This window comes from Equus przewalskii, chromosome 27 (assembly GCF_037783145.1).
Source record: "Equus przewalskii isolate Varuska chromosome 27, EquPr2, whole genome shotgun sequence".
NCBI classification, from domain to species: domain Eukaryota; kingdom Metazoa; phylum Chordata; class Mammalia; order Perissodactyla; family Equidae; genus Equus; species Equus przewalskii.
In genome coordinates this window covers 15,974,646-16,001,687 of record NC_091857.1, presented here as the reverse complement: position 1 = coordinate 16,001,687, position 27,042 = coordinate 15,974,646, and the positions used below count along the sequence as shown (strand labels likewise).

The window sequence follows — 27,042 nt, the reverse complement described above, 5'->3', positions numbered from 1 at the left end:
TTCAGCACTTAGAACGCCAGCAACTCCTGAGGAGTGGAAACCACTGTGCGACCTGAGGGTGGAATGACTCGAAATTTAGGAAAGCATGTCAATGGTGCTGGACTTTCATTAAAATGCAGTACTTCATCTGGTTTTGTTTAGATTTGGGGCATTAATACGTGTGTTTTCTAAGAAGTGATGCCTGTTTGGAATTTAATTAGAAGTGTGGAAACTCCACCAGGAATATTTAGGCTGATTAATGTTCTACATTTCCTATGGAAAAAATATTGAAGAAAAAACACCCCATTTCTTATTTGATAAGAAATGAGACTAGAAGCTTCCCTCAGCATGCTTTTTCAGAAATATTTAAAATAAATACAACTAAGGTGAATTCTACATATAATGCTTTTTGAGACACGTGCACGTATTAGATGTATTACAGTATTTTTTTTTTTTTTTTTTGCTTGAGTAGATGAGACAGAGTGCAAGCCCTATGGAAATGAGAAAACACCATCCATCTGCACTTGAAGAGAAATTTGGCTCATCAATGTCAAGGTCACATTAAGAGACCAACACTAACTACATGAAGCCACTTCAAGCTTTGCTACAAAGCTGTTTTATCATTGAAATGAGCAATTCCAAACATGTTTTGGAGCGGGAATGGAGAATTTTGGTGAAATAGAGGCAGTGAAGCGAAAGAGAGGCAGGGGCTGAGTAGAGGCTCGAGGACCCTATGGCGGGGGTCCTGGAAGCCTGAAACCAGGAGGATGCTAAGCAGACAGAGGAAAAGACCCTAGACTAATCTTATTTCACAATTTCATAAGGATCACTCTGAATTAATTTTTCTTCAGGTAGGAGAAGAAAAATATTGTACATATGCAAACTTAAGTATGAAAGGAAAAAAAGCTAAAAAGGAGAAACTTCCAAATTGCTTGTGGGCAGGTGGGATTGGCTGGTGGTGAAGGTGGGCACCAAATCTTGGAAGACACGGCAGTGCTGGTATTATCATGTGGCTTTATTTTCCAGAGAGTGAGGCAGCTTGTACAAATTCAAGACCAGAGAAAATATAAGTTATAATAAGAGGTCAGGAATGAGAAAAATATAGGCCTAGGATCTGAAAAAATTAATAAAAGTGGTCTGTAAATTTGGTTGTATATTTCTTGGTAGTCAAAGCAAATTATTTTCATCATCCACATAGAGAAATTATACCAGTTTCTCAAGAGAAGCAAATAATTTCCTTTCATTGTGTTCCGAAGGAATACAGGAGAGAATTTTTATCATTAACAGTTTATTACTTTGCATAAGCTTTGTGTCCTTAATTTTTCTTTTAAAATGCAAACTCCTAGGAGAATACATGTTATTTTAGGTCACTAATACCTGGAAATTGCAAGTAATTCTCTTGTAGACTGTAGTGGGAGTCATCTAATCCAGTAAGAGAATTGTTTATAATTTAGATTTCCCTTCTCTAGATTTTATTAGTTCCAATTCTCTGAGTTCAAGGCTACCTACATTGGAAAAGAAATGGAACACATGATTACTTATATAGAAAATTATTTAATGAAGCTACTAAATCATAATAACTAAATTACAGTTTTAGACATTAGGCACACTGGAACATCAGTATGGTTGCTGGCTTAATCCATATGATCCTTGTTGTCAATAGACAGTCACTTTTTAACAAGTGAAGACTGTGGATAATTTTTGAGGACATACTTTCTAACTGGATCGTGTGCATTATTAGCTGAATCAGGGAAACCATTTTTTAAGAGAAGAGATATCCATAGAGCAGTGTCCAATTTGACCATCGGCTGACTCCAGGTGAGGAAGGCAGTCGCTGTTTATTTAAGGTATGGGCTATAATACATCCACAGTGAGTAATCCTTAGTTTTGGTAACAAGTACTCAGTATTTCACCTTGACAGGTCACATCACTCTATGTTTTTACTTTCTTCTTCCCTCATCTTTATCGTCTCATATTCTTGAAAGTGCGTCTTTTCCCCTTTATTAACATTTTAGTCATTAGAGCCAAAAAAAGCATTCCATCTCAGAATATTTCTTCGTGTGTGTTGATTTTCTTTAATATTTTTTCATTTTTTAATAAAGTACAAATAAAGAAAAAATAAATTGCATTTAAAAAGTCAAATAAACCCTACAACTCAATAGCAAATTAAAGGGTGAGACTGAGAAATAAAGACCTCTGACAACACCAAAACCATGAGTAAAAATACAATCCATACTCACTTTTAGCTGTAAATATTACTTTTGTAATTAATTTTTAACATTGGGGTCATGTGATACATATAAAAGAAGGGAAATGGCTTTAATGGGCTATGCATTTTGTATACTTTTCATTTCTTTCCTGAGGTGGGTTTGAAATGGTTGAATATATGATTTTTTACTGGTATCTCAATGGACAAAATTGCTAGTTCCTCCCTAAGATGTTTAAATATTCTAAAAGGACATGAAACATGTCAGTGTCTTTCTTCTGTCTGGTCTTTGTTTAAAGTCCCTGTGAAGCCCTGAGAAGCTCATCAGTTTGTCTATATTTTGTCTGCTGCTCAAAAATCCTTTGTTGTGACCATCTTCCAGTTAAAGAAGAGAAGATGGGGTTTCTTATTTTAATTGGTCAATGGAGAAATACCTGCCGTGTGACAAATCTTCTCTCTTTCACTGTTGAACACAGTGTCTCAGTTTCCTATGTTTCCCGTCCTCCCAGTCTGCAGTATGAGATGTTTTATCCAGCACAGCATAGTAAAGGAGCTTCTAACTGTCTATGAGACAGGGCATTGATTTAATACATATTAATTTTTCTAACTATCTTTTTGGCAATGCAAAAGCCACAGACTCAGTCTCTCAAACATGGATTGGAAATATTGCTTGTGCACAAAAGATTTCTACCTCTCAAAATGTTTATCCAAAATAACTGTAAAAATAAGAAAAGGGGAGAGAGAGCCCTGAGTGTGTGGAATGGAAAGATCTAGAAGCCTGCTATGTGAAGAGAAATGATATCATGGGATGCCAATGCGATAATTCACTTCAGTTAATAAAGAAGAAACTGAAATTTCATTTTATATGTAACAGAGGGCTGGTCCCTCTTAGGTAAATGTATTTCAGCATGTAAATAAGCCAGAGGAGCTACCACCCATATATACTTAGAATAGATAACAGTTATAATGTTATCTGTTCTCCTTATCATTTTTTTAGGCAGAAAATTTTCCTCTGATATTTTGTCAGTTATGTAATATATGACAACAGAGTTTTCCTTTTCTTAAAAAGTCCCAAGCATGAATGTCAACTGTTTCTAATACTTTAACATAAAGTTAAATGTAATATTTTTGTAGCTAGTTTAAATGAATGCTGTATTTTTGTAGCAACTGCTGATTTTGGTAATTGAAAAACAACTTGTATTCTAACATATAAACATATATAACTCAAGCTTTAATCTTCTAGGTGTAACAAGCAAATTCTTATTCATGACTATAACATTCAAAGTCAATTTAAAATAGACATCACTTATTTTTATTTTTATTTTTTTCAGTAGAAGATTGGTTATTTTAGGCTTTAGTATATTTTTGGTAACTACATGTACATTTAAAACATTTATTATCATTTGTTTCTTTTCTTCCTGAATGGTAAGGATTCTCTTTTAAGTTTTCTGAATACTGTATCTGGAGAAATATACTCCTCAACCTTTCCCTCTGCAGATATGGATTACAGTGTTTATCCTCAATGCATTCTCAGCTGGAAAACAGAAAGTCACACAGACAAATGTACACGAAATAAAAGTCTGCTTTTTTCCCCTCAAGACTATAAAGGATTTGTGTCAAATAGTAAAAACCTAAAATTGGAATTTATTGGACAGAGGGTGGAGGGCAATTTGTGGTTATGTTGGGATTTTAACAATTTTTTTATTTAAAAATTTACCACAGATTTTCTGTGGCATTTATAAAGGAAAATATCATCTTTACTGTATGAAGTCATGAATACTATTTTATAGAGTGTTTTAGGGGGAATCATGGGTTGAATTTTGAATTAGTGTAGAAAAACTAAGGAGACCAACATAAAAGTCTTATGTTTATGCAGACTTATTTAGTCAAAATACGGCATTTGTCTGAGGTAATATTTACACAGCACAAGCAGTCAGAAGAAAATTTCTTTTCCGCAGGATCTTCATGAAATAGTGTCCTAAGAGACAAGTATTAAACTAAGTACAAATGCTGTTTACTTTTAACTTTCTTCCTTATTGACTCCTTCCTCAACACTGCTTAGCACTCCGGAGAAGGTCAGAAAATATTTTGCTCTCATTTTCATTTAGTTTATTATAAACCACTTATTTATAGAAGTGAGTAATGTATTCTTTAACTCTTTTTGTGTGTAAGTCTGGTCATAACTTTCTTTCAGGAAACTAGAAAGGTGATGTTAGATAAGACCACTAAATAAATAATACTATATTTTTTATTAGCTATGTGACAGATGGAAAAAAATGGCCAGCTGATGTTATTAATGACCTTAGGACTCTATTTAGTGAAAGATTTTAAACACATGAAGTAAATATAGAAGTCCAAAGACTTGAATGCAATAAAATCATATGCTGCATGCATCACTTAATTTGTATGTCATACTGTTTGAAAACTTTAAAGTTTAGAGGCAGTCTAAAAAGTTAGATGAAATTATATTTGCTAGGGTATACACGCACTTTCTAAATTCATGTCTTTTTTAAGGAGGTTAGTGGAAATTGATAGTTGTGGGAGCTTCAGGCATGTAACACAGCACTTTTATTGTTATGCTCAAAAAAGGTCTGCATTTTACTACTAAAACTAGTTTCTATTTCATGTGCAACATTTTTGTTTTATGCCAAGTCCTCAAAATATTCACCAAAGCCTATCGTTGCAGATAGCAAACAGCCACTAAAAACGGGGTTGTTGTTGAAGGTCACCTACAGGGCAACAGGTACTTAAAAGTAACAAAATTGTATCTTTAGACCTATAAAGATTTTTGCTTTACAAAACAAAATCTTGAATCTATAGGTTAAGACATTGATCTTACCTACACGCAGACTGATTTAGTTTGGTAGAAATGCCATTCTGCCTATTTAGTTTAGATATTTAGAATGTCATAAAATAGAAATGATAACGTTGTTCTTAAGCATTTTCAAAGATCTTAGATAGGGGAAGAAAAGATTCAGGTATTAAGAGGGCAATCAATTAAAATTCAGCAATGCAGCCTAATTTGGACTTATCTAAATTAAAAGATAGTCTACAGGCTTTAATAACAGTTTTATTATTTTTATGTGCACAGCCAGGCAAACCAAGTAAACCAAATGTTGCTTTTGTAGTTACTTTAATTACTAGCTAAGAATCATTTGTAATTAGTCAGTGTACAAACATAACAATACATGCCCTTGCTTATATAGCAATTACTTGCACGAAAATAGAGACTTGCAAATTTGTAAAATCATGTTTTTCTTTAAGAAGAAAAGTTTTTTCTTTGGAATTAACTTACGAAGCTTCCTTTTCTATAAATAGTGCAAAGGTAATTTCACCCACCTTCTGATTGAATATTAAAATAAATTCTATGTAAATCAGCTTTGAACTAATAAACTGTAGAGTCAGTGCATTTTCAAATAAGAGCAACTTACGTGTTGTTTGTCTGATATTTTCCTTTGAGAGCATTTTATTTCTTCATATGTCTACTTTCGTGATTCCTCAATTGGCCTCATCTTGTGCAATATGAAGTTCAGATACAGAAATTCCTTATTGACACCTAAGGTAAATTGGAGATAAATTGTTTTGAAAGGCGTTCTTCACTTTATGAAAATATTCACCAGACTCACTTTGACTAAGAGGATACTCTTGATGTCATTTAAACACACAAATTTTAAGTCACACATTTTTAAGATTAGAAGTTATTTCCAAGATCATTTAGAACAGAGCTTTTCAAACTCCAGTGCATACACACATCACCTGGGGCTATTGTTAAAATGCAGACATATTTCAGTACTCCTGGATGGAGCCTGAGATCCTGTGTGTCTAACATGCCCCCAGGTGCTGCGGATTTGAGAACCATAATTTGAGTTGCAAGAATCTAAAACATCTTTCTAGATGCAGTGATTCTTGGGGTGATCTGATTGTTTTATAAAGTTCTTTATTGCATCAAGGTACACATTGCATGGCTGTAATAGCAGATTTTTTTCTACATCAATATTTCCTGAAAGGCTCAGCAGAAGGAAACCAAATATATTAATAAGTGGATTTCAACTGAATTAATTTTCATAGACTCGTCCTACTTCTGCCTTTCAAAACAAATTTGTCCTGATTTATGAACTTGGTGAAGACATTTTAAATCTTTGGGTTTTAGTTTTCTCATCTGTGAAATGAAGGTGTGGAAGAAAAGCCTGAGCCTGAAATAGACAGGCAAAGATTTTTTTTTTTTGTATGAATAAAAGAATTACTTCCAGCTTTGTATTTTGTGATTTTATAAATCAAGGGTAGAGAGCTTTCCTTGAAAAAATGAAATGTAGGTCTAGATATTAATAAAAGCAATTAATTGCATTTGGGTTTAAAAAATACCAGGCTGAGATTGCAGATAGCAGTTGAGAAAAAATTGGGGTGGGAATGTATTAAAATTGTATTTTCAAGTGACAACGCTCTCTCAGTGACTCAGTCCCCAAAGTTCTGAGGAGTGGCCACACTTTTATTGGCTTTTTCTCAACCAATTTATCTCAGGAAAAAAATATACATTCTTTTACGTGGTCTGCTTGAAGGACTGGTTATTTAGAGCTGAAAAATTGTCTCCAAGCCCTTTCTTTCAATTAATCTTTCCAGATTAATTTACAAAGCGCAAAGAAAATATCTTAACCCAGTAGATACCACATTTCTCTACCCCTTTCCATGTATTTATTTCTTATATTTGGCTTTCTTATTTTCTCAGCACATAAATACTTTCATGCTTTACATAAGATTTGCTATATGCACTATGGTTATAGACTACAGTGACTAAACCAAAAAATGAACATGATATTTATAAAAAAATAGCACAAGCTATTTGAAATTATAATATCCAGAATGTATGTTCATGCTTACCATAACGAAAAATAAATCGTTCTTCCTTTTCATACCAACTCTATATCTCTATACCTTCAACTTATGTTCACAAGAAATTTCTGAGTTATTTAATTCGAGAGCTTCTGAGGACAAATTTTCTGGTTGACTTTTTTTGTGTAGATACAGTTTGTGAACAATGGGGGAGGGAAAAGTGTTAGGGAAGGCAGAGTAATCAGTGATGGAAAATAACACCTCATGCTTGCTCCAGTCCCCTTTTTCTAACTGGCCAGAGCTGAGGCATGGATTATGGATAGGCCATCTTCAGTAGGTTTAACCTGGCAAGTAAGAAGAGGATATGGAAAGCCTTTCTTGTGTTTTAACAAATAAGAGTTTGGATTTAAGGAGCTGGCCCCATGGCCTAGTGGTTAAATTTGGTATGCTCCACTTTGGCGGCCTGGGTTCTGTTCCTGGGTGCGGACATACACCACTCATCAGCAGCCATGCTGTGGCAGTGACCTGCATACAAAATAGAGGAAGATTGGCACAGATGTTAGCTCAGGGCAAATCTTCCTCAGCAATAAAACAAACAAACAACAAAGAATTTGGATTTAAGAGAAATCATTAAAAAAAAAGTTTGCTCAAGGTAGAAATTCAGCTAGTAGGAACTCATATGACCATACTAGTTGTTAAAAAAAATGCTGAAATACCTCTCTTCTCTCCATTGTTAAGTGGCCATCTTTTGTGTATTCCTCACACATAAACACACACAACCTCCCTTAAGAGCCTTTCCACATTCCATAGCTGCCTTGGCTTCTCTCCCAGGCTCTAGTTATTTGACTAATATATTTCAATATCATCTTTGAATTTTCCCAATTTAAATAACATCTATCTTCACATTCTAGAAAAAAAGAAACAGCAATTGAGAAGGGAAAAGATGGTCAAGTACTTTGAAAGAAGAAAATGTAATGCACATGTAATTTAACCAGCTGTGTGCATGAGAGGAAGATTTTTCTGTGCTGCTACTAATGAAAGTAGACCACTAGGAAAAATTGGTAACAGAAATTTCCTTGCCAATATCAAATAAAAAGCTCTTTGAAATGCAAAGGGAAGAGACCAGGAGAGGCTACTGCTTCACCTTCCAAATCTTTGATGCCCTCTCGAGAGAGAAGAGTCTGGAACTGAAATAATAGCATCACGGTATGGCTTTATAAAATTCACAGAATAATCTTAATCAAACTTGTCCACTTACAATGTCAGTTTTAGGATAAGTTTAATTAGCAGTTACCTGCATGATGTTATTTTAAGGGGTGCTTCTCACTATATCTCCTCAAGCAAGTGCCATGATCTTTAGAAACTCATTCCTATGGATTTTTATTTTCTTTTCCAGTTGATTTTGATGTTCAGTGCAAATGCTGCTCAGAACATTTGCAGCTATGGCCCACAACTCTGGCTCTCATCCCTTTCTCCAACTGTTATGGGATGTTGAGTGGCTTGTACGGGAGGATGAACTATTTCTCTACCCTCCAGGTCCTTCTGACTGGTCTAAGAATGAAATTAACATGAGACAGAGTAACAGGAGAAAATCAAACAAAGTTTAATAATGTGTATACGTGGGAGAAACCCAGGAAAACTGAGTAAAATGCCAAAATGGCTGGAGCCACCACCTTAAATACCATCTTCAGCTAAAGACAAAGGAGGATGTTGGGCGTAGTGGTTTGTGACTTCAAAGGGGAGGCAGGCAATTCACATGGAAGTGGAAATGCCAATATTTAGCAAACAAATGTTTGCCACGCCTTGGGGAAAAAAGCAATGGGACATGGGGATGACTTTGATTAGGTGGGCCTTGCTACATTCCTGCCTGTCTGCTATACCTAGTTTATATTAGACTATAGTTCTCTTATGGCATTAGCTCCTTTCTGGTATAGGCCTTCTATCAAATTCTTTTAGGCAGTTAGGTGGAAGGTCAAACTTTCTTTCTGAGTCTTTTGTTCTTAAGAATAATCATACTAGAGAGACATATTTGGGGGGGGAGGGGAAAATTCTGATCCCCTACAGACTAAAGCTGAAGAATGAGACAGAGTTCTAGTGGACACTGAATTAAGAGAAGAGCTCTGAGACCGGTGACACTTCTTTGGAAATGATGGTTAGAAAAGGGTGTGTAACACTGATGGCAAAAGTAGGCATCACCTCTGGGGACACCTGCAAATCCTTGCCTAGTAAAGAAGAAACTCAACTCAGACAAGTTTAGAGACATCATTTTTATGGGTGTGTTTTTGTCTCAAACTTGAAAAGAGTATTAAAATATAATTATTAGTTTGAAAATTAATTAATGCTGATAGCTCTTATTAGGAGTAACATGCTCTGTATTCCCCAGATTAACAATACTGAGTGATTTTGGAAATAAATCATTTCCAGAATCTCTGTGGCATTTGACAGAGTTGATCACACTATTCATAATGAGAACTTTCTCTCTTCTGATTTCTTTGATATTAACTTGGCACTTGGGCTATCTCTGAATACTAATTTTGTGTTTATCCGTTTGCTGTCTCCTACTGACGTGTCTTTTTCTTCTTCCTACAATACCACAAATTTCTTTTTATACCACCCTCCAATACACAATTTGTTTTTATCCAATTCATACCATTCAAGATTGTAGCTGCTTTTTATTGTTTCATGCAAACCACTCCCAGTTCTACAGCTCTGCTCTCTGATTTTGCTGTAAAACTAGCTACACATTTCCAATTCCAGCTAGACATCATTATTTGCATGTTCTACAGTTTCCTTGAACTAAAAATTTCTCAAATCAGATTTCTCACCTTCCTCCACGAAACAACTCATTATTACTAAATTTCCAATTTCTGCCAATTATAATACTTTTCACTCATTGACTCAACGTGAAAAACATGGAGTTGGGTTGGAATCTTTCACCTCTGTCTAATCTGATATCTCCTCTTCCTTCCCATTTTTTAATTCTGCTAAAGGGTAACAGAGTATGCCACCCCAAAATATGCCTCTTTGGCATAAAGATTATTTTGAGTTGATTATTTTTTGAGAAAAAGCAGACATAAGAGAAGCTCTAAAAACATATTCGACAGCTTATCAAAGGAGAGGGCTCTGACTTAAATCTGTATAACAGCCTTACCCTGTTTACTGTGCTTTTCCTGGTAACCTCCCATAATTGACTCCCCACCCCCCAACATCTTTCTTTTGTCTTTAGCTGAGATAGTATTTAAGGTGGGGACTCAGGCCATTTTGAGGAGTGTTACTCAGCTTCCCTGGGTACCTCCCATGTACACAGGAGGTGTACATGTTATTAAACTTCTCTTTGCTTTTTTTTCTTGTTAATCTGCTTTTATTACAGGGAATCTCAGCCAAGAGCAATGAAGGGTAGAAGGAAAATTATGTTTCCTCCCTTACACTGCCTATCATTGCTTTAGTTCACAGCTCAATACTCCCTCCCTACTTTAGCTCAAGTGCTATCGTAAGATCTACTTATGTACTTGATCTACCCACCTCAGAATCTATGTAGCAAGAGCTGTGACTTCCTGCTTCTTAAGTCTGGGACACACAGCATAGTGTCTTAAGGCTGGTAGATACTCAATAGATACTTGTTTAATGAATTATTTTATTATGAATTCCATATTATAAGATTAATAAAAATATTAAAACATGAAAATAAGGCCCCAATTTGGTCATTGAAACAAATATCAAAACATAACAAATATTATTTTACTGGCTTGATTTGGGAAAGGGCCTTGGTTAGCCAATATAAGTTCAAATTTACATTGGAAATTCTTTAAATTACTTGCCTACAGTGTGACAAATCCTGTCTCACAAGATTGACTTTAATAATTTAAATGTTTCTTTGGATTTTAGACTTGAAAGCTAAGTGTATGTGGGTGGAAAAGGATGATTCTGACTTGAGTTGATAGGATTAAGAAACAACCCAGCTGAGTAAGCTTTTGTAGCTGCTATTTGCTTAAAATGCAAAAGATAAGCAGTTGTATAACTAATGCCAGAGACAGAGACTAATTTTAAGTATAGCAGAGGGATATAGATGACTAAATAGCACCTTGCTTATGCAGTCAGAAATAATTTCACTTTTTTTCTAAACAAGAATTGAAAGCAGCCAATAAAACTAGTACAATGATCAAGTATCTTTATTCTCCATCTAAATAAAAATCATATGACAAAACTGGGATGGAAAAAAAATAGATGGAAAGGCCCCTGGGTGTTACAATTGCCAAGACATGGGCTTCTTAATATTCTGATCAGCTTTTGCCTCTGGCAGTAGCTTAATGTCAGCCCCTGCCTTTCCCAGTATTAATCATCTGGAGTCAGAGAGTTCCAGAACCTTCAGGCCCAGTGTTATCCAGTTTGGGAGCCAATTCTAGATGAAGCTGGATGAACATTCATAGTCCATAATCATCCATAGGTGGAAGTTGCTTGAGACCCGCTTGTCTTGTGTCATCTTCGTAATCATTATGCTTCTCCAGCCTTTGCTTTTCTTCCTATCCAGCTTAGATTCCACATGGTGATAATTTTTTTAAATAATTTTTTTCTGCCTCTGGGCTAAAGGGAGATCAAGAGTGAAATCAAGTTTAGTTACAGAAAAATAGAATGTTACATTGTTTTTCACAAATACCATATCTACATCAATTTTAATACCTCTCTAAAAATAGCAAAATTGCCTTGCTCTTCTGTGTGTCATCACATCTCTCTTAGCAAAACACCAACCCTGCATCAACTCAGATACCTGCTTTCTCTAATCATGCACGTTAGCAAAGGAGCGTTACTAGAGAAAATCACAAACTCAGCAGATTGTTTCTAATTTAAATTCATTAGCTGCTTACTTGGATCCTAAACACTGACCAGCAAGCCTGCTACATTTTACTGCCCAACTGCCTCCCACTTGTTGCAGAAACAATTTCAAAACTTTTTTACCCTCCTTAAACTTTCGGATGCAACCTTGTTACGTTTCTTCATAGAGTATATAGAAACCACTAGAAGAATTTTATCAACTTTTCTCCCCCAAAGCTATGCATTTCCCCTTGCATTGCCATTCAACCTCTCTTCAGTTCTCCTCTACAGACAATGAATTTCCTTCTTCCTAGCAAAGGTTCAGTCCTTTACCTCTTGGTTTCTAATCATACTCCTTCTAGCCTTTTGTATTAGTCGAGGTTCTCCAGAGAAACACAATACATCGACATACGTATATGTATATATATGTATATATAAAAGGAGATTTATTAAGAGGAATTGGTTCACATGATTATGGAGGCTGAGAAGTCCCATGATATGCCATCTGCAAGCTGGAGACCCAAGACAGCTGTTGGTGGTGTAAATTCCAGTTTGATTTCCAAGGCTTAAGAACCAGGGGACCTGCTGGTGTATATCTGAGCCAAGGCAGGAGAAAACCGATGTCCCAGCTCATGCAGGCAGGAAGGGAACAAATTCTCACTTCTTTTGTTTTTTGTTTTTTTCAGTCCCTCAATGGAATATACGATGCCCACCCACACTGGGCAAGGCAATCTTCTCTACCGAGTTCACTGATCCAAATGCCAATCTCATCTGGAAACACCCTAACAGATACACCCAGAAATAACGTTTACTCTGGGCACCCTCTGGCCCAGTCAAGTTGCCACATAAAATTAACCTTATACCTTCTCAGGAAGTTTATTTTGAGCACCTTTTCTTTCCCAAATTATTCAACCCTGCTTTCTCTGCCTGATCCTTCCCATCTACTTTTGGATGTGTTTAAGTGTCTCTCATCTTAAAATAGCAATGACAAAAATCAAAGACATTTAAATTTTCTTTCTTATTAAATGTCTTTTCCTTATCTTTTTTACCTTTTGTGTTCTTGGATATGAGCTCAATTTTTTTTTCTAGGTCATCTGGTATTCATCCCACATTCTTTTTATTCCCAATTCCTCAAACAGTAGGACTAGTACAAACTTAGTGAATGAGTTAAGTAAACTGGAAATTTACTCTCTGTGCATACCTGGAACCATGGTGCATGGAAAAATGCTCATAAGTTATAATACTAGAATTAACTTTTCATTGACTAAGTGTTAACTATGTGCTGGGCATTGTTATTGGAGCTGAGGACACACTGGTTAATAGAACAGAAAAGCTCCCTGCTCTTACAAACTTAAATTCTCTGTAGTATGTGGAGGGAGAGAAAGATAAACAAATACATACTAAATATGTACTAACATGCATACATACATTCAAAAATAGATGTATGAAAAAATGATTGAATACATAAATAAGAAAGCATCATATCATGATAGTGCTGGGCAGAGAATGAAAATAGCAGTGACGTGCTGGAGATTGGCTGGGCAGTCACTTTAGACTGGGTTGTCAGGTACAGCCTGTCTGAACAGGTGACATTTAACTTGAAATCTGAATGACTGTGCAGAGAAAGTGTTTGAGGCAGATGGAACAGCTTGTGTAAAGCCCCAAGACAGGAACACAAAGAAGGCCACAGTGGTCAAAGTGTGGTGCACAGGAGAGTGGTGTGATTGAGATCAGAAACAGAGGCAAATCTCTAGGGCTTTGTAAGCCATGGAAGGAATTTGGATTTTCTCCCAAGAATGATGAGAAGCCAATGGTAGATTTTAAGGAGGGTAGAGAAACAATCTGATTTATGTTTTAGGATGATTGCTCCAGTTGCTGCATGAAGAATAGGTGGTAGTAGGACTGGAGTGGAAGCAGGGGGATCAATAAGAAGGCTGTGGTAGGAGTCCAGGCAAGACATGATGGCGGCTCTGCTCACTGCTGATAGTAGAGATGGAAAGAAGTGGACCTATAGTAGATGGAAAGAAGTGGATATGGCTGGGTCAACGTGTGTGTGGTTTTTCAATTTTGCAAGTTGTTCCCCCAAAAGATTTTATTAATTTACTCTCCTCTAGTGGTGTATGAGAGTATATAATAATAAAATAAAGCTGGAAATTATCTTAGAGATCCACACTTCAGTTTTATATAAGACGAAAACTAGGCCCACCGACCTTACATGCATTAGCTCAAGATGACAAGTTTCTTTCCTAGGAAGGAGCCCCAGGCATCTGCCAAGTCTGCTAATCTATTATATACCGCAATGTTTTCTCAGCATTTCTCTTCTCTATGCTGCATGTTCTTTTGTTTGACACTCCTCTGCAGCACCTCTCCAAGTTATGTGTGCACATGTATGTGTTCTATTTCTTCTTTTAGATTATGAACTCTGAGGGCAGGCAGAATCTGTCAACCTATGTTGTAGTACTCGGCAAGACTGGTGTGTAAGAATCACCCATGATCTCATGGGCAAATCACTGAAAAAAGAAACTGATCCTTCTTTATGCTTATTTTTCTACTACAATTTGGTCACTGAGAGTAGTCAATCCTAACAGTTCTACCACGATTATTCAATATCTGTACTCACATTTCAGATACTATTAGGGAAGGAATCCAAAGAATACCTTCCCAGCAGTATTTAGTGGAAAAGATTTGGAGTTCGGGTTCAGAGACTTTGGATTCAGGTTTTGGCTTTGCTCCTTTCTCATTGTGTGACCTGACCTTGGGCCTTTGTTTTTTCAACTGTAAACCAGGTTAATAATAGGTACTTGTCTTACCTATGTCAGAAGATTTTGTGAGATTCTGAATGTGATATGTGAAAAAAACTTGCAAACTCTAAAGTACACTTAAGCGCTACTATTTAAGGAAAGCTATAGTTGACTGAGCTCTTAACTATGCCGCAGCTATGGTTCTAAAAGTTTCACATGAATCAAGTCATTATTCCTCATGACACTCTTATGAGGCCAGGGCTATTACTGTACCGATTTTTCAGATGAAAAAATGAAGGAGAGGTTAAATAACTTGTCTAAGGTCACACACCCAGTAAATGACAGAGGTAGGACTTGAACTCAGGTAATTTCACTGTACAGTCCCTGCTTTTAGCCACTATGCTATGTTAGTGCTCTGTAAAGTTGACACTATTAAATTATTCAGATCAGATGTATTAATACAAAATATATACCAGGCACTGTGCTAAACACCGAGGGTACAGTAAAGAAAGGTCAGAGTTAGTTATAGCCTTTTAAACATCTGTCTAGGTGAAAAATTGTTTCCCTTTAAACAAAGAAAAAAATTCATGCTTGAACAACTGTAATGGCCCTTTACTCAATTAATATATGTGAATTAACAGATAATGAGTCAACATAATATAGGCCAGCACACATTTTGTTTACATAATCCTTCTATCAGTAAATATTCTTTATTAATTGGGCCATATATTTTTTTTTCAGGAAATAACTGTTTCAAAATTCCAAGGAGATTCATTTTCTTTCAAATAGACAAACAATTATTTGAGTTTTCTTTCCTAGTATTTGCGGATTTTCAAATACATTCAAGACTTCAATCCTGTTTGAAGACCTCAGCTAATGGGACACAATTTTCATTTTCAATTTAGTGGTCAGAGCGACTTTTGCTTAAAGAATTCTAAAATAAACATGTGCAGGTGGGTTTACTAACTCTATACTTTTATACCTATAGTACCATGGAAACTGAATTGCTACAGCTTGATAGAAGATTTCATCTTAACTGCCTAATGGAAGCATGGTTTTCAGAATATTTAAAAGAATTTTCTTCAGTTCATGTCATACAAATTCAATCTTTTCTTGCACAAATTTTTCTGTGACACAACAGATGATTATGCAAGGCCATTTATGTAAGTGAATTTCTCAGTGATATTATCAGCCAAAATTGTAGGTTGAGGTCAAGAGATGTCAAGTCATTATTTAAAGAAACAAAGACAAAGGGAAAAGGACAAATTGTAGAGGAGAAATTTAATACATTTTGGCAACATAAGTAGGAAGGTCAGTAAAGGACATGAAGCTAGAGTGATGTCATTATAATTGGCTTTAGTTCAAAAGTGGCAGGGTGGCAGTTAGCCAAAAAGGCACTTTGATGTTGTTTGTTTATATATTGCTATTTAGCTATCCATATCCAGAAGTGGAGATTACAACAGATAATTTTATGGTAGATGACTGAATATTGTGGTTACTGCCTTATTTTAAACTTTGTTTCCGAAATGCAATGACCAAGTCTCATTTAGAGCTTTCATTCTTAAGCTGCATTTTCTCCACACTTGCAGATCTGTAGCGTCCTCTCCAATCTAGACGGGTCCAATTGCTGCAGAGGTATTTATCTGAGGTCGTGATATGGATATAGATTTTGAGTTCAGACAAAGCATTTAGGGAAGATTCCCACGGTGTTTTTAGATTATGAAACTCAGTTCTCTGCAGCATCCTGTCCAGCTTCACGGGTGGTATTTTTGCCATGCCTATAAAGGGGGAGAAGGGAGGCAGCCGGAAAGATGTTTGCCTTTTTCAGTTTCTCATTAGACTGCATTATGCACTTTCACCTTGCAGACCCTGGCCACCTAAATAGCTCTTACTCTATCGGCTAAATCACATGTCTTTAGCAACTGATGGCTTCCTATTGGTCAAAAGTTTTAGGTGGAATTTTTGTTGCATGTAGATATTATAAAGCAAACTTGTCTAACAGAAATATAATTCAAGCCACAAATATGAGCCACATATGTTATTTTAAATTTTCAAGTAACCACATTAAAAAAGTTAAAATTAATTTAATGATATATTTTCTTTAATGCAACATATCCAAAGTATTTTCATTTAAAAATGTAATCAGAGGCCAGCCCTGTGGCCTAATGGTTAAGTTTGGCACACTCCACCTTGGCAGCCCAGGTTCGGTTCCCAGGTCTGGACCTACACTGCTCATTGGTGGCCATGAGGAGATGGCATCCCAAATAGAAAATAGAGGAAGAAGGGCACAGATGTTAGCTCAGGGTAAATCTTCCCTAGCAAAAAAAAAAAAAAAAAAAGAAAGAAAAGAAGTCATTAAAACAGCCCCAATGCTACTTCTGGTCTTGAGACTACAACTGATACTCCTTGTCTTACTCCTTTTCTACCCATTCTAGATTCTCTTCACCCTTGGTTAACACTTTTGGTAGTCTAGGTGGCTTACCTAGTAGGTGATCCTGACCACATCCTTCTCAGGCCATGCAGCAGCCACCTACTTACTGTCAAATCTGGACAGAGGCATCTACTTGGTCTTTCCCACTGACACCTCTTACCTCCAAAGGCCAAGCCACCAAACTGGGGTGGGATAGGAGTCTGCTAAATGCCAACTATTTCTATTCCAATATAACATAAAGAATAGAGGAAATGATTATTGGATTGTTCTGTTACTGCCTAAACATAGGTTCTTTACTGGCCACACAAGAGGGGCCAAATAAAAACTGGAATGCGAGGCTTATGGCAAGGAAAGTGTTTTTATTTTGGATGATATCAGCTGCGAGATGAGAGTGAGCCCTCAGATCTGTCATTTCATCTTGTCTCTCCGAAACAGGGGAGGTGAGGGATTTTAAAGGTTTGTGAGGAGTGTGGCTACTTACAGATGGGGTGGAGGTGAGTCAGTGGCCTGCTGCTTGGAGCTTTCCCACCACCTGCATTTGGCCTTAGGACACTGTTTGCAGGGAAGAGGAGGAGATGATAAGGAACCCAGGTGGGTGACCTTGGCCGTTTGTCTCCATGGTGTATAGTGGATTCTGGAGCCAAGGAGCTGGAGAGTAAGCAGGGAAAGAGTGCTTTGGTTTTAACCCCACATATGCTGGGTTTAATGTAGGAGAACTGATATCAGGGCCAGCATCAGTTCCACGGTCCTGTTGCACCCACTGTAAACTGGACCTAGTGAATCTATCTATTACCACGTTCCCTTACTCTGACATGGTGCTCTGGATGACTTTGGGTTCCTGAATAATAAATACAACCTTGAAATTTCTGAGTATTCTCTTTTTCCAGTGTATAGTTAACTGAGTAAATGGTCATAAGTTTCTGTGAAGAAGGACTGGTTGAATCATTAACATATGATATTGCCTTGGTTTTGCATGGTCATTCCTCATGAATTCTTGACTTCTTCAGTTACTGGAAGCCCATAGGGAGGTTGGGACAGATCTTGAGAGGGACACATGTTGTCTTGAAAGGCAGAAGTCTCTGCATTGTCCTCAAGTAAGGGGGGAATGCTAGTTTTTAATGAAGAGGAATGGACCACATCTGATGGGCCCAGAAGTGTCAAGAGAATCTGAGTATTCAAGATCTTTGAGCACAAAGACCTAGACATTCCCATTCCAGGTTTACTAACCTAGATCCTGGAATCCAGGAAACGACTATTTTAGGATCTAACCTTCTGCTAACTTTATAATTCAGTTCTGGGAAAGAACCTCAGCTTTCTTTGCCTTTCAGCTGCAGTAGAACAGAGATTCTTTATGTGCTGCCAGGGGATGTCTCTGGTTTTTACACTTTAGCTTAAATTAGTGATTAATTATCTCCAGCTTTTTATTGTTTTTCTCCAATGAATTAATAGCCCTCAGCAACAGCCATTCCTTCCACAGTCTCTACAATTACTACTTCCCCCAAACCTGTCAAACCCTTGAGATGCTGCCTGCAGCCAGTCCTTTCCCTTCCTATCCTGTTCACCCCAGGTGAAGTCTTAACAATTGCATTCCTACAGTATACCAGGGGCTATCAGCACTCCACCTATCACCAGTGTTGGGGTCCTCACTGCCAGCCATCAGGAGATGACTCAGCATCAAGATCCCATTTTAGAATTGGCTTCTTAGGACCTTTTCTACTTCTACTGCTTTAGGTCAGTATTCTTGGAAGCAGACTTTGAGACGGAGATTTGCAGGTGGGGATTTTATTGGTGAATGCTCTCAGGAATCGAACTTGAAAGCATTGAAAGAAGCGGGATTAGGAAAAGTGAGAGACTGAAATTGTCTTGCAGTTGCACTAAAGAAGCTCTGGAGTTTATATACCTCTTTAGAATTTTCTCTAATTAACGCATGGGGGACTGGTCCTTTTTATCCCCCAGCCCCGGCCCCCCCCCAACCCCCCCCCCCCCGCCCCAGTTAACCAGTCTTTGGATGTGGACTGCCCCTGGTGAGTGGCATAACCTTTGGTTACGTGGCTCCCAAATTCCAGGAGAGGAACTCAGCTAGGAGCTATCAGCAGCCTATACTCCCAGAAGCTGGGGTGTGAGTGCCTTGGTCCAGAAGGGTGCTTGTGAGTTGCATACCCCAGACCCACTCCATTAGATCCCAGGCATAAAGAGATCAGCTTTTACGTAAAACATTTATATGTGAAACATTAGTGTGCACAGAACAACACTCTCAGCCCTTGTTCTCAAGGTCACAGGTAGGAGAGTCCTCTGGTGGCAACATCTGGGAATTTAAGTCCCAGACTTTATGTCTTGCACTCCTTTCCCCAACCTGGATGTTAAGGGTGAAACTCCCTAACAATTACTAAAACTCTCTTCTAATCTCAGGGAAAGTTTTGTTTCTGCAAATTTGCACTTTCATCACCTTAAGGCCCTTTCTCACTACACTACTTGAAGGCTGGCATAGTTCATGCTGAGCAGGTGGGCAATCGCTGATATATTTGTCAATAAATTGTGAAAATATCTCAGTGGAAACTAAGTATTCAAATATATGTGCACAACTGATGGTGGGGGCATCACTCAGAGAAGAGAAGTCTTGTAGACCAGGCACCCCATTGGGTATAAGACTTGTACAAAAATGACTTAATCAAGAACACAACATAGTGTTTACCGAAACAGATAGACTGCATGCCCATTAGATCATCTATGCAAACATAATATCTCTCTGGGCAAACAATTTTGACTCCTTAAGTTCAAAGAAAAATTAGCTCACGGGTCAGAAAAAGTAGGTCATGAACCTAATTGAAAAATTAGCTCACAGGCCAGTACATCAAATACAAGACCAAATATTTCCATTTATTGCGTGATTAATATTGCTATCTCATTTTGTGATATATTTATGTGTAATCTTCTGTCACAGACTTTAGTCATTTATATAACTTAAGCACAATTTCTTTTGGGCACTAAGCCACATCAACCATCAAGTTCTGGAATTTCTGATGAAGTTTTCCTGACAGTGAGAAGTTTCAACTTTAGAAATAAGTAATTACTTGATATAAAATCTTGGTACCAAAGTGTTCCTTTTTTTTTTTCTCATCAGTTTCTTCTGTCGTTTCTTCCTGCCTCATGTATTGCATACAAAGTAGAGAGCGTGGACAAGTGTACAATTAACTGTAACACAAATGGGCCCTGTCTTATTCGTAACTTTTTGATGAGAGTGAAGAACTGAGGACTGAAGAGTTATGTATTTAAACCCAGAGAGAGATATTTCTGTTCATAAAATGCCAATCTTAATTTACTACATAGCTGTCTCATACTTTTTAATAGCTGTATGAATATATTTGATGTTATTCAAATATGCATAACATAGAAGAAATAAGCTCTACATTAAGTTCCTAGGATGTTTAGACACAGCATCTCCTTTAGCCATTATTACGCAAGGTCTCAAGTTACCGACAGCACAACAGACCTGTAGACTTAAGATTTCCCGCTTCTCTTTTTTGCCTTTGGGGAACATACTCTAACAGCCTCTTTTCTGTGCTTATCCTATTTTTTCTCCTCTGAAGAATTCCGTATCACTGATTGTCGTCTCTTTAGAATTATTTCCTCCTCTCCTAGTTTTTCTGCAACCCTGGTATCTGCATTATCTTTCAATCTGTTTAGTCCTTGTTTCTTCTAGTAATGTCTCCCTCTCTATCCTTTAAAGATGGTTGTTACCCACGGTTCTGCCTTTTCCCCCATTTTATGCTACTCTCCACTTTCTGCCTTGACTGCTTCATCCACTTCCATGACTCCGGTGTGATCCATATGCCCATGACTTCCAAATCTGTCTTTAGATATAGTGGGCCATCTCGACAAGAATGTCCTACAGGCTTCTCACATTCTACCCCAAATTGGGTCACTTTGTATATGGTGATGTTCAGTTTGAGTAGTCACAAACTGGGAAGCAGAAATATGTAACTTTATGTTCTATAATACCTCATCTTTTCCTAAAAGATAGCATATTTGTTTGGAAGACAATTATTTCAAAATTATCTCCCAAACTCAGACTCTATGGGCCAGAGTACACACCGGAAGTAAATGAGCAAGGCCTTAATTAACTGTTCACTTATTAAATAAAATTTTTAATTAACTGATTATGTGGAGTAGTTTTTTTCCACATTTCTGTAATAACCATTTGGAGTACCGTAGGCTGTCTCCACTAATTAATAGAGTGGGCCTGGTGTGGGCCAGTAACTTGGAAATTTTTATTTGTACGAATATCTCCAGATGATTTTCCTGGTCAAGCAAATTTGGGAAACACTGATTTGAAACATACTCTTCAGCTTCCTTTGCAGATTTTAAGTCTTGAATGAGCCGTGGAAAAGTCTTATCCAGTCCAGTTTTAGGAAAGTCAAGTCAGTTTTCTGAACATTTGGTTTGATAAATTCTCTTTGGAAGCGTCACAAATACTTTACTCTGGTTTCTTCACTTTCTGGCCCTGCTCTTCTAGATCACGTTTTCCTTGGAGGATCCATCTTCCTTGAGTTGACCACAGCAATCTAATCAAATCTCTTAAAAAAACTGGTTTCTCATCAAAGGATTGTCATATTAAATAACCTTTGTTTGCTTCTGTCTTGCTCCCTTCGCTCTTGAAACAAGAATTGGAATGCTTTGTATAGACTCAATACTCCGGCCTTTCCACCCTAAGTCTCATATTGATGACCCCGGTGTATGCCAGCCTGAATCTCCTGGCTTTCTTTAACAGGTCCAACTCCCTTTGGCATCCAAGTTAAGATAAGATCTCCTTCTTTCAAGGTCATTATCTTACAAACGTAGCTAATGATGTAGGGGATGGAAAAAATCGTGGAGGATGTCACACCCTCCTGTCTGAGTTGGTGTTGACCTCTAGCCAGAGCTTCAGGCCTCTTCAGTTTGGGCACGAATGCGCCACAGGGCAGAAGACCATGAAGCTCTTGGCAAGAGTCCAGGCCAGTCCCTTCTTGCACTCGTCCTGCACGTCTCCGGCGTTCATGTCCACGCATAGGGCATATCTGGCCACCTAGTCCATGGCCACGGCTTCTGGGAAGGCGTGGCTGCACTTGCCTATCAGCAAGCTGGAGCTCGCGGTGCAGGAGGCTGCTGTAGATGAGCCCTCAGGCGCGCACACGACGGACAGCTTCAAGAAGATCACCCACTAACCTCACCACTGCTCCCAGCAACTCCCTGGCGTGGTCTGCGTAGTTGTTGCCCACGCACGCGCACGCACACACGCACACGCATGCGCACACGATATTCTTCGCCCACTCCCAGATGCCTTACAGCGGCCTGGGGCCCGCCAGGGAGCTAGCCAGCGGCTGCTGGCGTCATGCGGTGTTTGCCGGCCTGGTCACCAGACGCCTACGGCTGCCCGGAGAGGACGAACTACCTTGGAGCGCTGTCTCCACAGCAACGGCCCTTTCCGCTTTGTGCCTCTGTGCTCAGCCAGGTGTGAGGGAGTCGGCTGGAAGCTGCCTGGGGACTGCTGGCCTGGTCCCAGGAGAGGGGCACAGGCTCTGTAATAGCTCGTTTTGTTCTCAGGTTTGCTAAGTAGATATCAAGATCTGCTCCCTCTTAAACATGTACATGGGTCTGTTCTGAATCTTAGTCTTATATTTTTCTCATAATTTCTCAGTCTCTCAAATTTTCCTTTCACTCTCAAGGATTGTCTTCTCTCCTGCCTCCTTCCCCAGAGGGCACTTGGGTGCAGAAAGAAGATTTTATAGCTTGGTGGCCTTGGGGGAGGGGCATCTGGCCCGTGGCTGTTCTCCACTCCGTCTCCCTGGTGTCCAGCCCACCTCACCTGGTCTTTGGCACCAGTCTCTGCCTTTGGCAGGGTAGACTGGCCCACCTGGGCTATCAAGTGTCCTGAGCTGGCCTGTACTGAGGTGTGAATTGTCCTGCTATGTTTTTTGTTTGTTTGTTTGTTTTGCTTGAGGAAGATTAGCCCTGAGCTAAGTCCTGCCAATCTTCCTCTATGTTGTATGTAGGTCACCCATGCAGCATGGCTGATGAGTGGTGTAGGTCTGCACCCTGGATCTGAGCCTGAATCCCCGCCGCATAAGCAGAGCACCAAACTTAACCACTACTCAACAGCAATGCCCCTGCCCCAATTATGTTTTTAGAGTGTGTTCTCTTGATGACTTCTTTTCTCACCACTGCCTCTAATTACGTAGTTGCCTTTGCAAAATTCTAAGCTTCTTCAGTGGCCTACCTTTCTGTACATGTCCTGCAGGGCCATACTCACCTTGTGTGGCTGCCCACAGGCTCTTCTGCATAGGCACCTCCCTCCCTAATTGTCACTTTACAGTACTCATGTCACGCTGGAAATTGCACCACTCTCTCTATCGAGTTTCTTTAACTGGTCGAAGATTCCTCAGAATAGAGCCAGGGAAGAATCAGCTCCAAGACTTTTAGATCTGCCTTTACCCTCCCCACCCCCAATGTATCCAAGTGTGTTTCTATCACTCCCACTCTCCCCAGCGGTCTCAATTCCAGGATACCTGTCTTGGTATGTTAGTCAGGGTCTTGGAAGAACCAGAGATACCATATTCAAATTGGGTGACTTCAGAAGAGTTTAATAGAGGGACTGTTTACTAAGGCCTGGGGAAACTCCAAGGGACACTGTGGGACTCCAACCAGAAACAGCAGGATGGCCAGCGACAGTTGGGGGTCTTTGGTGGATGCAGACAGCCTGTGACAATCCCACAATAAAAGAGAGAGTAAGTATCTTGAACCCCTCTCCTCCGTTTGATCTTTTCTAGGTGCTCCTCACTGGCTGGATTGAACAAGAAGCCAGAGGGAGAGGAGCCTGTTAACACAGCCCATCCATTGATAGAATCCACCCAGTCTCCTGGGCCGTGGAGCAGGTGGAGAAGGGATCTGAATGGGCAAGTGGAAGATACCCAGCAGCCTCAGCTTCCTGGCAATTTGGGAAAAGGTACAGAGAAAATTCTGCGTATACGTATGTGTGTGTGTGTAAGAGAGAGAGAAACAACTACATTTTTTAAAAAACTTTTTTCTTCCAACATTATCTAGGTGCTTCATTACTCAGGTAAGATGTCCTTGATTTCTCCCTCCTTTCCTCTCTCTCATTTTATGATAGCCGGTAATGACACTTAACAGTTAGTGAGTTCTTCCTGTGTTCCAGAATGGTGCTGAGTACTTTACATGCATTATGTCAAGTACAGTCTTATGTGGGAGATGCTATTTAACTGACAGGCAACTGAGGCTTAGAGGAGTCAGTTTCCCTGTGGTACTACAATGGTAGAACAAGATAGAAACCCTGGAAGTCTAGTTTCAAAGCCTGCTTTATTGACCTCCACTGTGTATTGCAGTCAGCCAAATTGCCAAGTCCATGTTTTGACTTTGTCACCCTTTCTTATTATCACCTGGGCTTAAGCAAAGTCTTCCTAATGGATGTTCATATTCCTTCTTTTTTATGTCCCTAATCCATACTCCTTATTGCTGTTGAGTTTTACGCTTCTAAAACAAGCAAGCAAAAAACTAATCATGTTACTCTTTGCTTCAATCCTCTTTTTAGTTACCTTTTGATAATAGGATAAGGGTATATGCCATATGAAACTCACCATCATCTGGGACTATTCTTTATTGGTTCCATTGGTACCTTATTGGTTCCACTTTTTTTTTTTGGCAAACTTTCTCTCTGTCTATGCTCACCAGCATCCTTTTCTTTAATGATTTGGACTTTTTGTAATTTCCTGAAAATATTGTATTATTTTGTGTCTCTTTTATTCATTTATATTTTTGCCTGAATACTCAATCTATCACCACCATCTTTCACGGTTAGTTTCCTATACATTCTTCAGGACTCTGAATGTTATCCCCGTGGTGATGCTTTTCCTAATTTTTCCCCCTGAGAGAGTTAGTGGCTTTTTCCTCAGTGCATCTGTAGCACATTTGACATGCTTTTGCTCTAAGTTCTATTAATTCATTTTGTAATTACAGTGGAATTGCGTCAGATGGGCATTTAACTTACACAAATTCAACAACGTCTATTTGCCATTGAGAGGAATAACTTAAAAGGTGAGGCAAAAGTGTAGACTTCAGGCCGCGGGTGTACTGGAATCTGAAACAGGCTATACATGCCTAAAGAAAAAGAGTTTTAAATTATGTTGAGGATTTTCTCTTTTCCGTCTTTGGCAAAGAAGGGAAAAGCATTTATGCTGCTGGGCAGGTGGATGATGATGGCTTCGTAAAAGTAGTGTAGGAATAATTATTGTACTGAGAACAATTCAGAAATTTTGATTGGAAGAGTTATAGAAAGAGTTAAAAATTGTCTCCCTAAGATGAAAATGATTCTAAGAAATAGGAGAGCTAGCAAGTCGATATTTTCATAAATTTGTTAAAGCTTTTCAAGTTGTAAAACATGCTGTAGTTTCTGAATATGATCTCTCTAAGGAGATAGATGCTTTACATGATTGAATATATAGCACACTTATATACACGTTACAGAATAAGGTTGTATATATAAAACCATGTGTGCTGTATTTTACAGAGAATTGAGGGATTTTTATGGGTTACTTTGTAGTACACAATTTTGACTTATGCTGTAACTTTAGAATTAATAAATCTAGTATACAAGTTGATATGTTAGTCTCTACTTTCTCTATTTCCCAATCTCCAAGCCCCACTAAACCTACTGTTCTCAACTGGGGAATAGCATATCCTTGGCTGGGGGGAGCATATATCAGAATCTCAAAGTGGAGACTTTTCAGATACAAGGACCATGATTTCTCAAATATTCTAATAGATATACCCTTGGAGAGTGGGAGAATGTTCACAGAATTCATCGACTGTAAAGAGACGTGTTACTGATGGAATAGTTGTTTTACGTGTAAATTGTATATTGTAAGAAAGAAAAAACTGATGCTACCACTCAGGATCATGCGACTGTGTGGGGACTGTAGCTTGTCCTTTGTAATTCTTTTTCTCAGCACCAATCATGGTACCTAGCACAGAAGAAATATTCAATAAGTGTTTATTAATCGATATTCTTTGGATCTATTTTTGTATTAGGGAAACAAACCCAAAGTTAGGATGTGTTTCCACAGTGTGATGGTTAATTTTATGTGTCAACTCGACTAGCTAAGGGATGCCCAAATAGCTGGTAAAACGTTATTTCTGGTTGTATCTGTGAGTGTGCTTCTGGAAGAGATGAGCATTTCAATTAGTAGATTGAGTAAAGATCCTCCCTCACCAATGTGAGGGCTCAATCTGTAGATGGCTGACTAGAACAAAAAGATGGAGGAAGAGCGAATTCTCTCTCTGTCTTTTGGAGCTGGGACTTCCATCTTCTCCTGCGCTTGGACATGGGAGCCCCTGGTTCTCAGGTCTTTGGACTCTGGGACTTACACTAGTCGTGCCCCCCCGCCCCCATCCCTGGCTCCCTTGGGCCTTTGGTCTCAGACTAAATTACATCACAGGCTTTCTTGGTTCTCTAGCTTACAGATGGCCGATTTTGGGACTTATTGGCTTCCATAGTTGCTGTAGTCAATTCCTGTAATAAATGTCCTCTTATATATCTATGTCCTATTGGTTCTGTTTCTTTGGAGGACTCTAATAAACACAGTTTGCTTAGTTGAACGTGTTCTCTAAATTGGGCTCATGACTATTGGAACTCCTCTCTCAGCAGATTATCCTTACTTAAAGAATCTGATTGCTTATTTAATTGGAGAAGAGGAGTGTCTTCAGAATGTTGGCTAAAACTTGCCTTTTCTTTGCTCTTTCTTTTGCAGAATTTGTCTATTTACAACTCTTTTTTTAAAGAAAATTTGTTTACTTTCCTTTTAAAATTGCTTTCCCCTCCTGTTTCCAGAGCTCTGGCTGGCTGACTAAAAGGAATGGTGGCCCTGCTTCTGCTCATCCTTTCCCATTCTTTAGAAACAGCTACATGATGTGATTCTCTAGTCTTCTTTGGGGGTAATCTCCATGATCAGGCTTTCTCTTCTAATCTCTAATGATTTTGGTGGTCATCCTGGGAACCCTGT

General features: G+C 38.5%; 1 long non-coding RNA gene and 1 pseudogene across 1 annotated transcript in view; one reads left to right on the top strand and one right to left on the bottom strand.

Moving 5' to 3' along the window:
- The first annotated feature begins 4,123 nt into the window (after positions 1–4,123).
- The window catches only part of LOC103556669 (uncharacterized), a 31,627-nt gene continuing 8,708 nt past the window's right edge, over positions 4,124–27,042 (top strand). Inside the window, exons 1-2 of the long non-coding RNA XR_011533916.1 lie at positions 4,124–4,260; positions 23,797–23,972. This is a non-coding gene — a long non-coding RNA (uncharacterized lncRNA). The remainder of the gene's footprint in view (positions 4,261–23,796; positions 23,973–27,042) is intronic.
- LOC139079802 (oxaloacetate tautomerase FAHD1, mitochondrial-like) lies at positions 21,533–23,310 on the bottom strand (annotated as a pseudogene).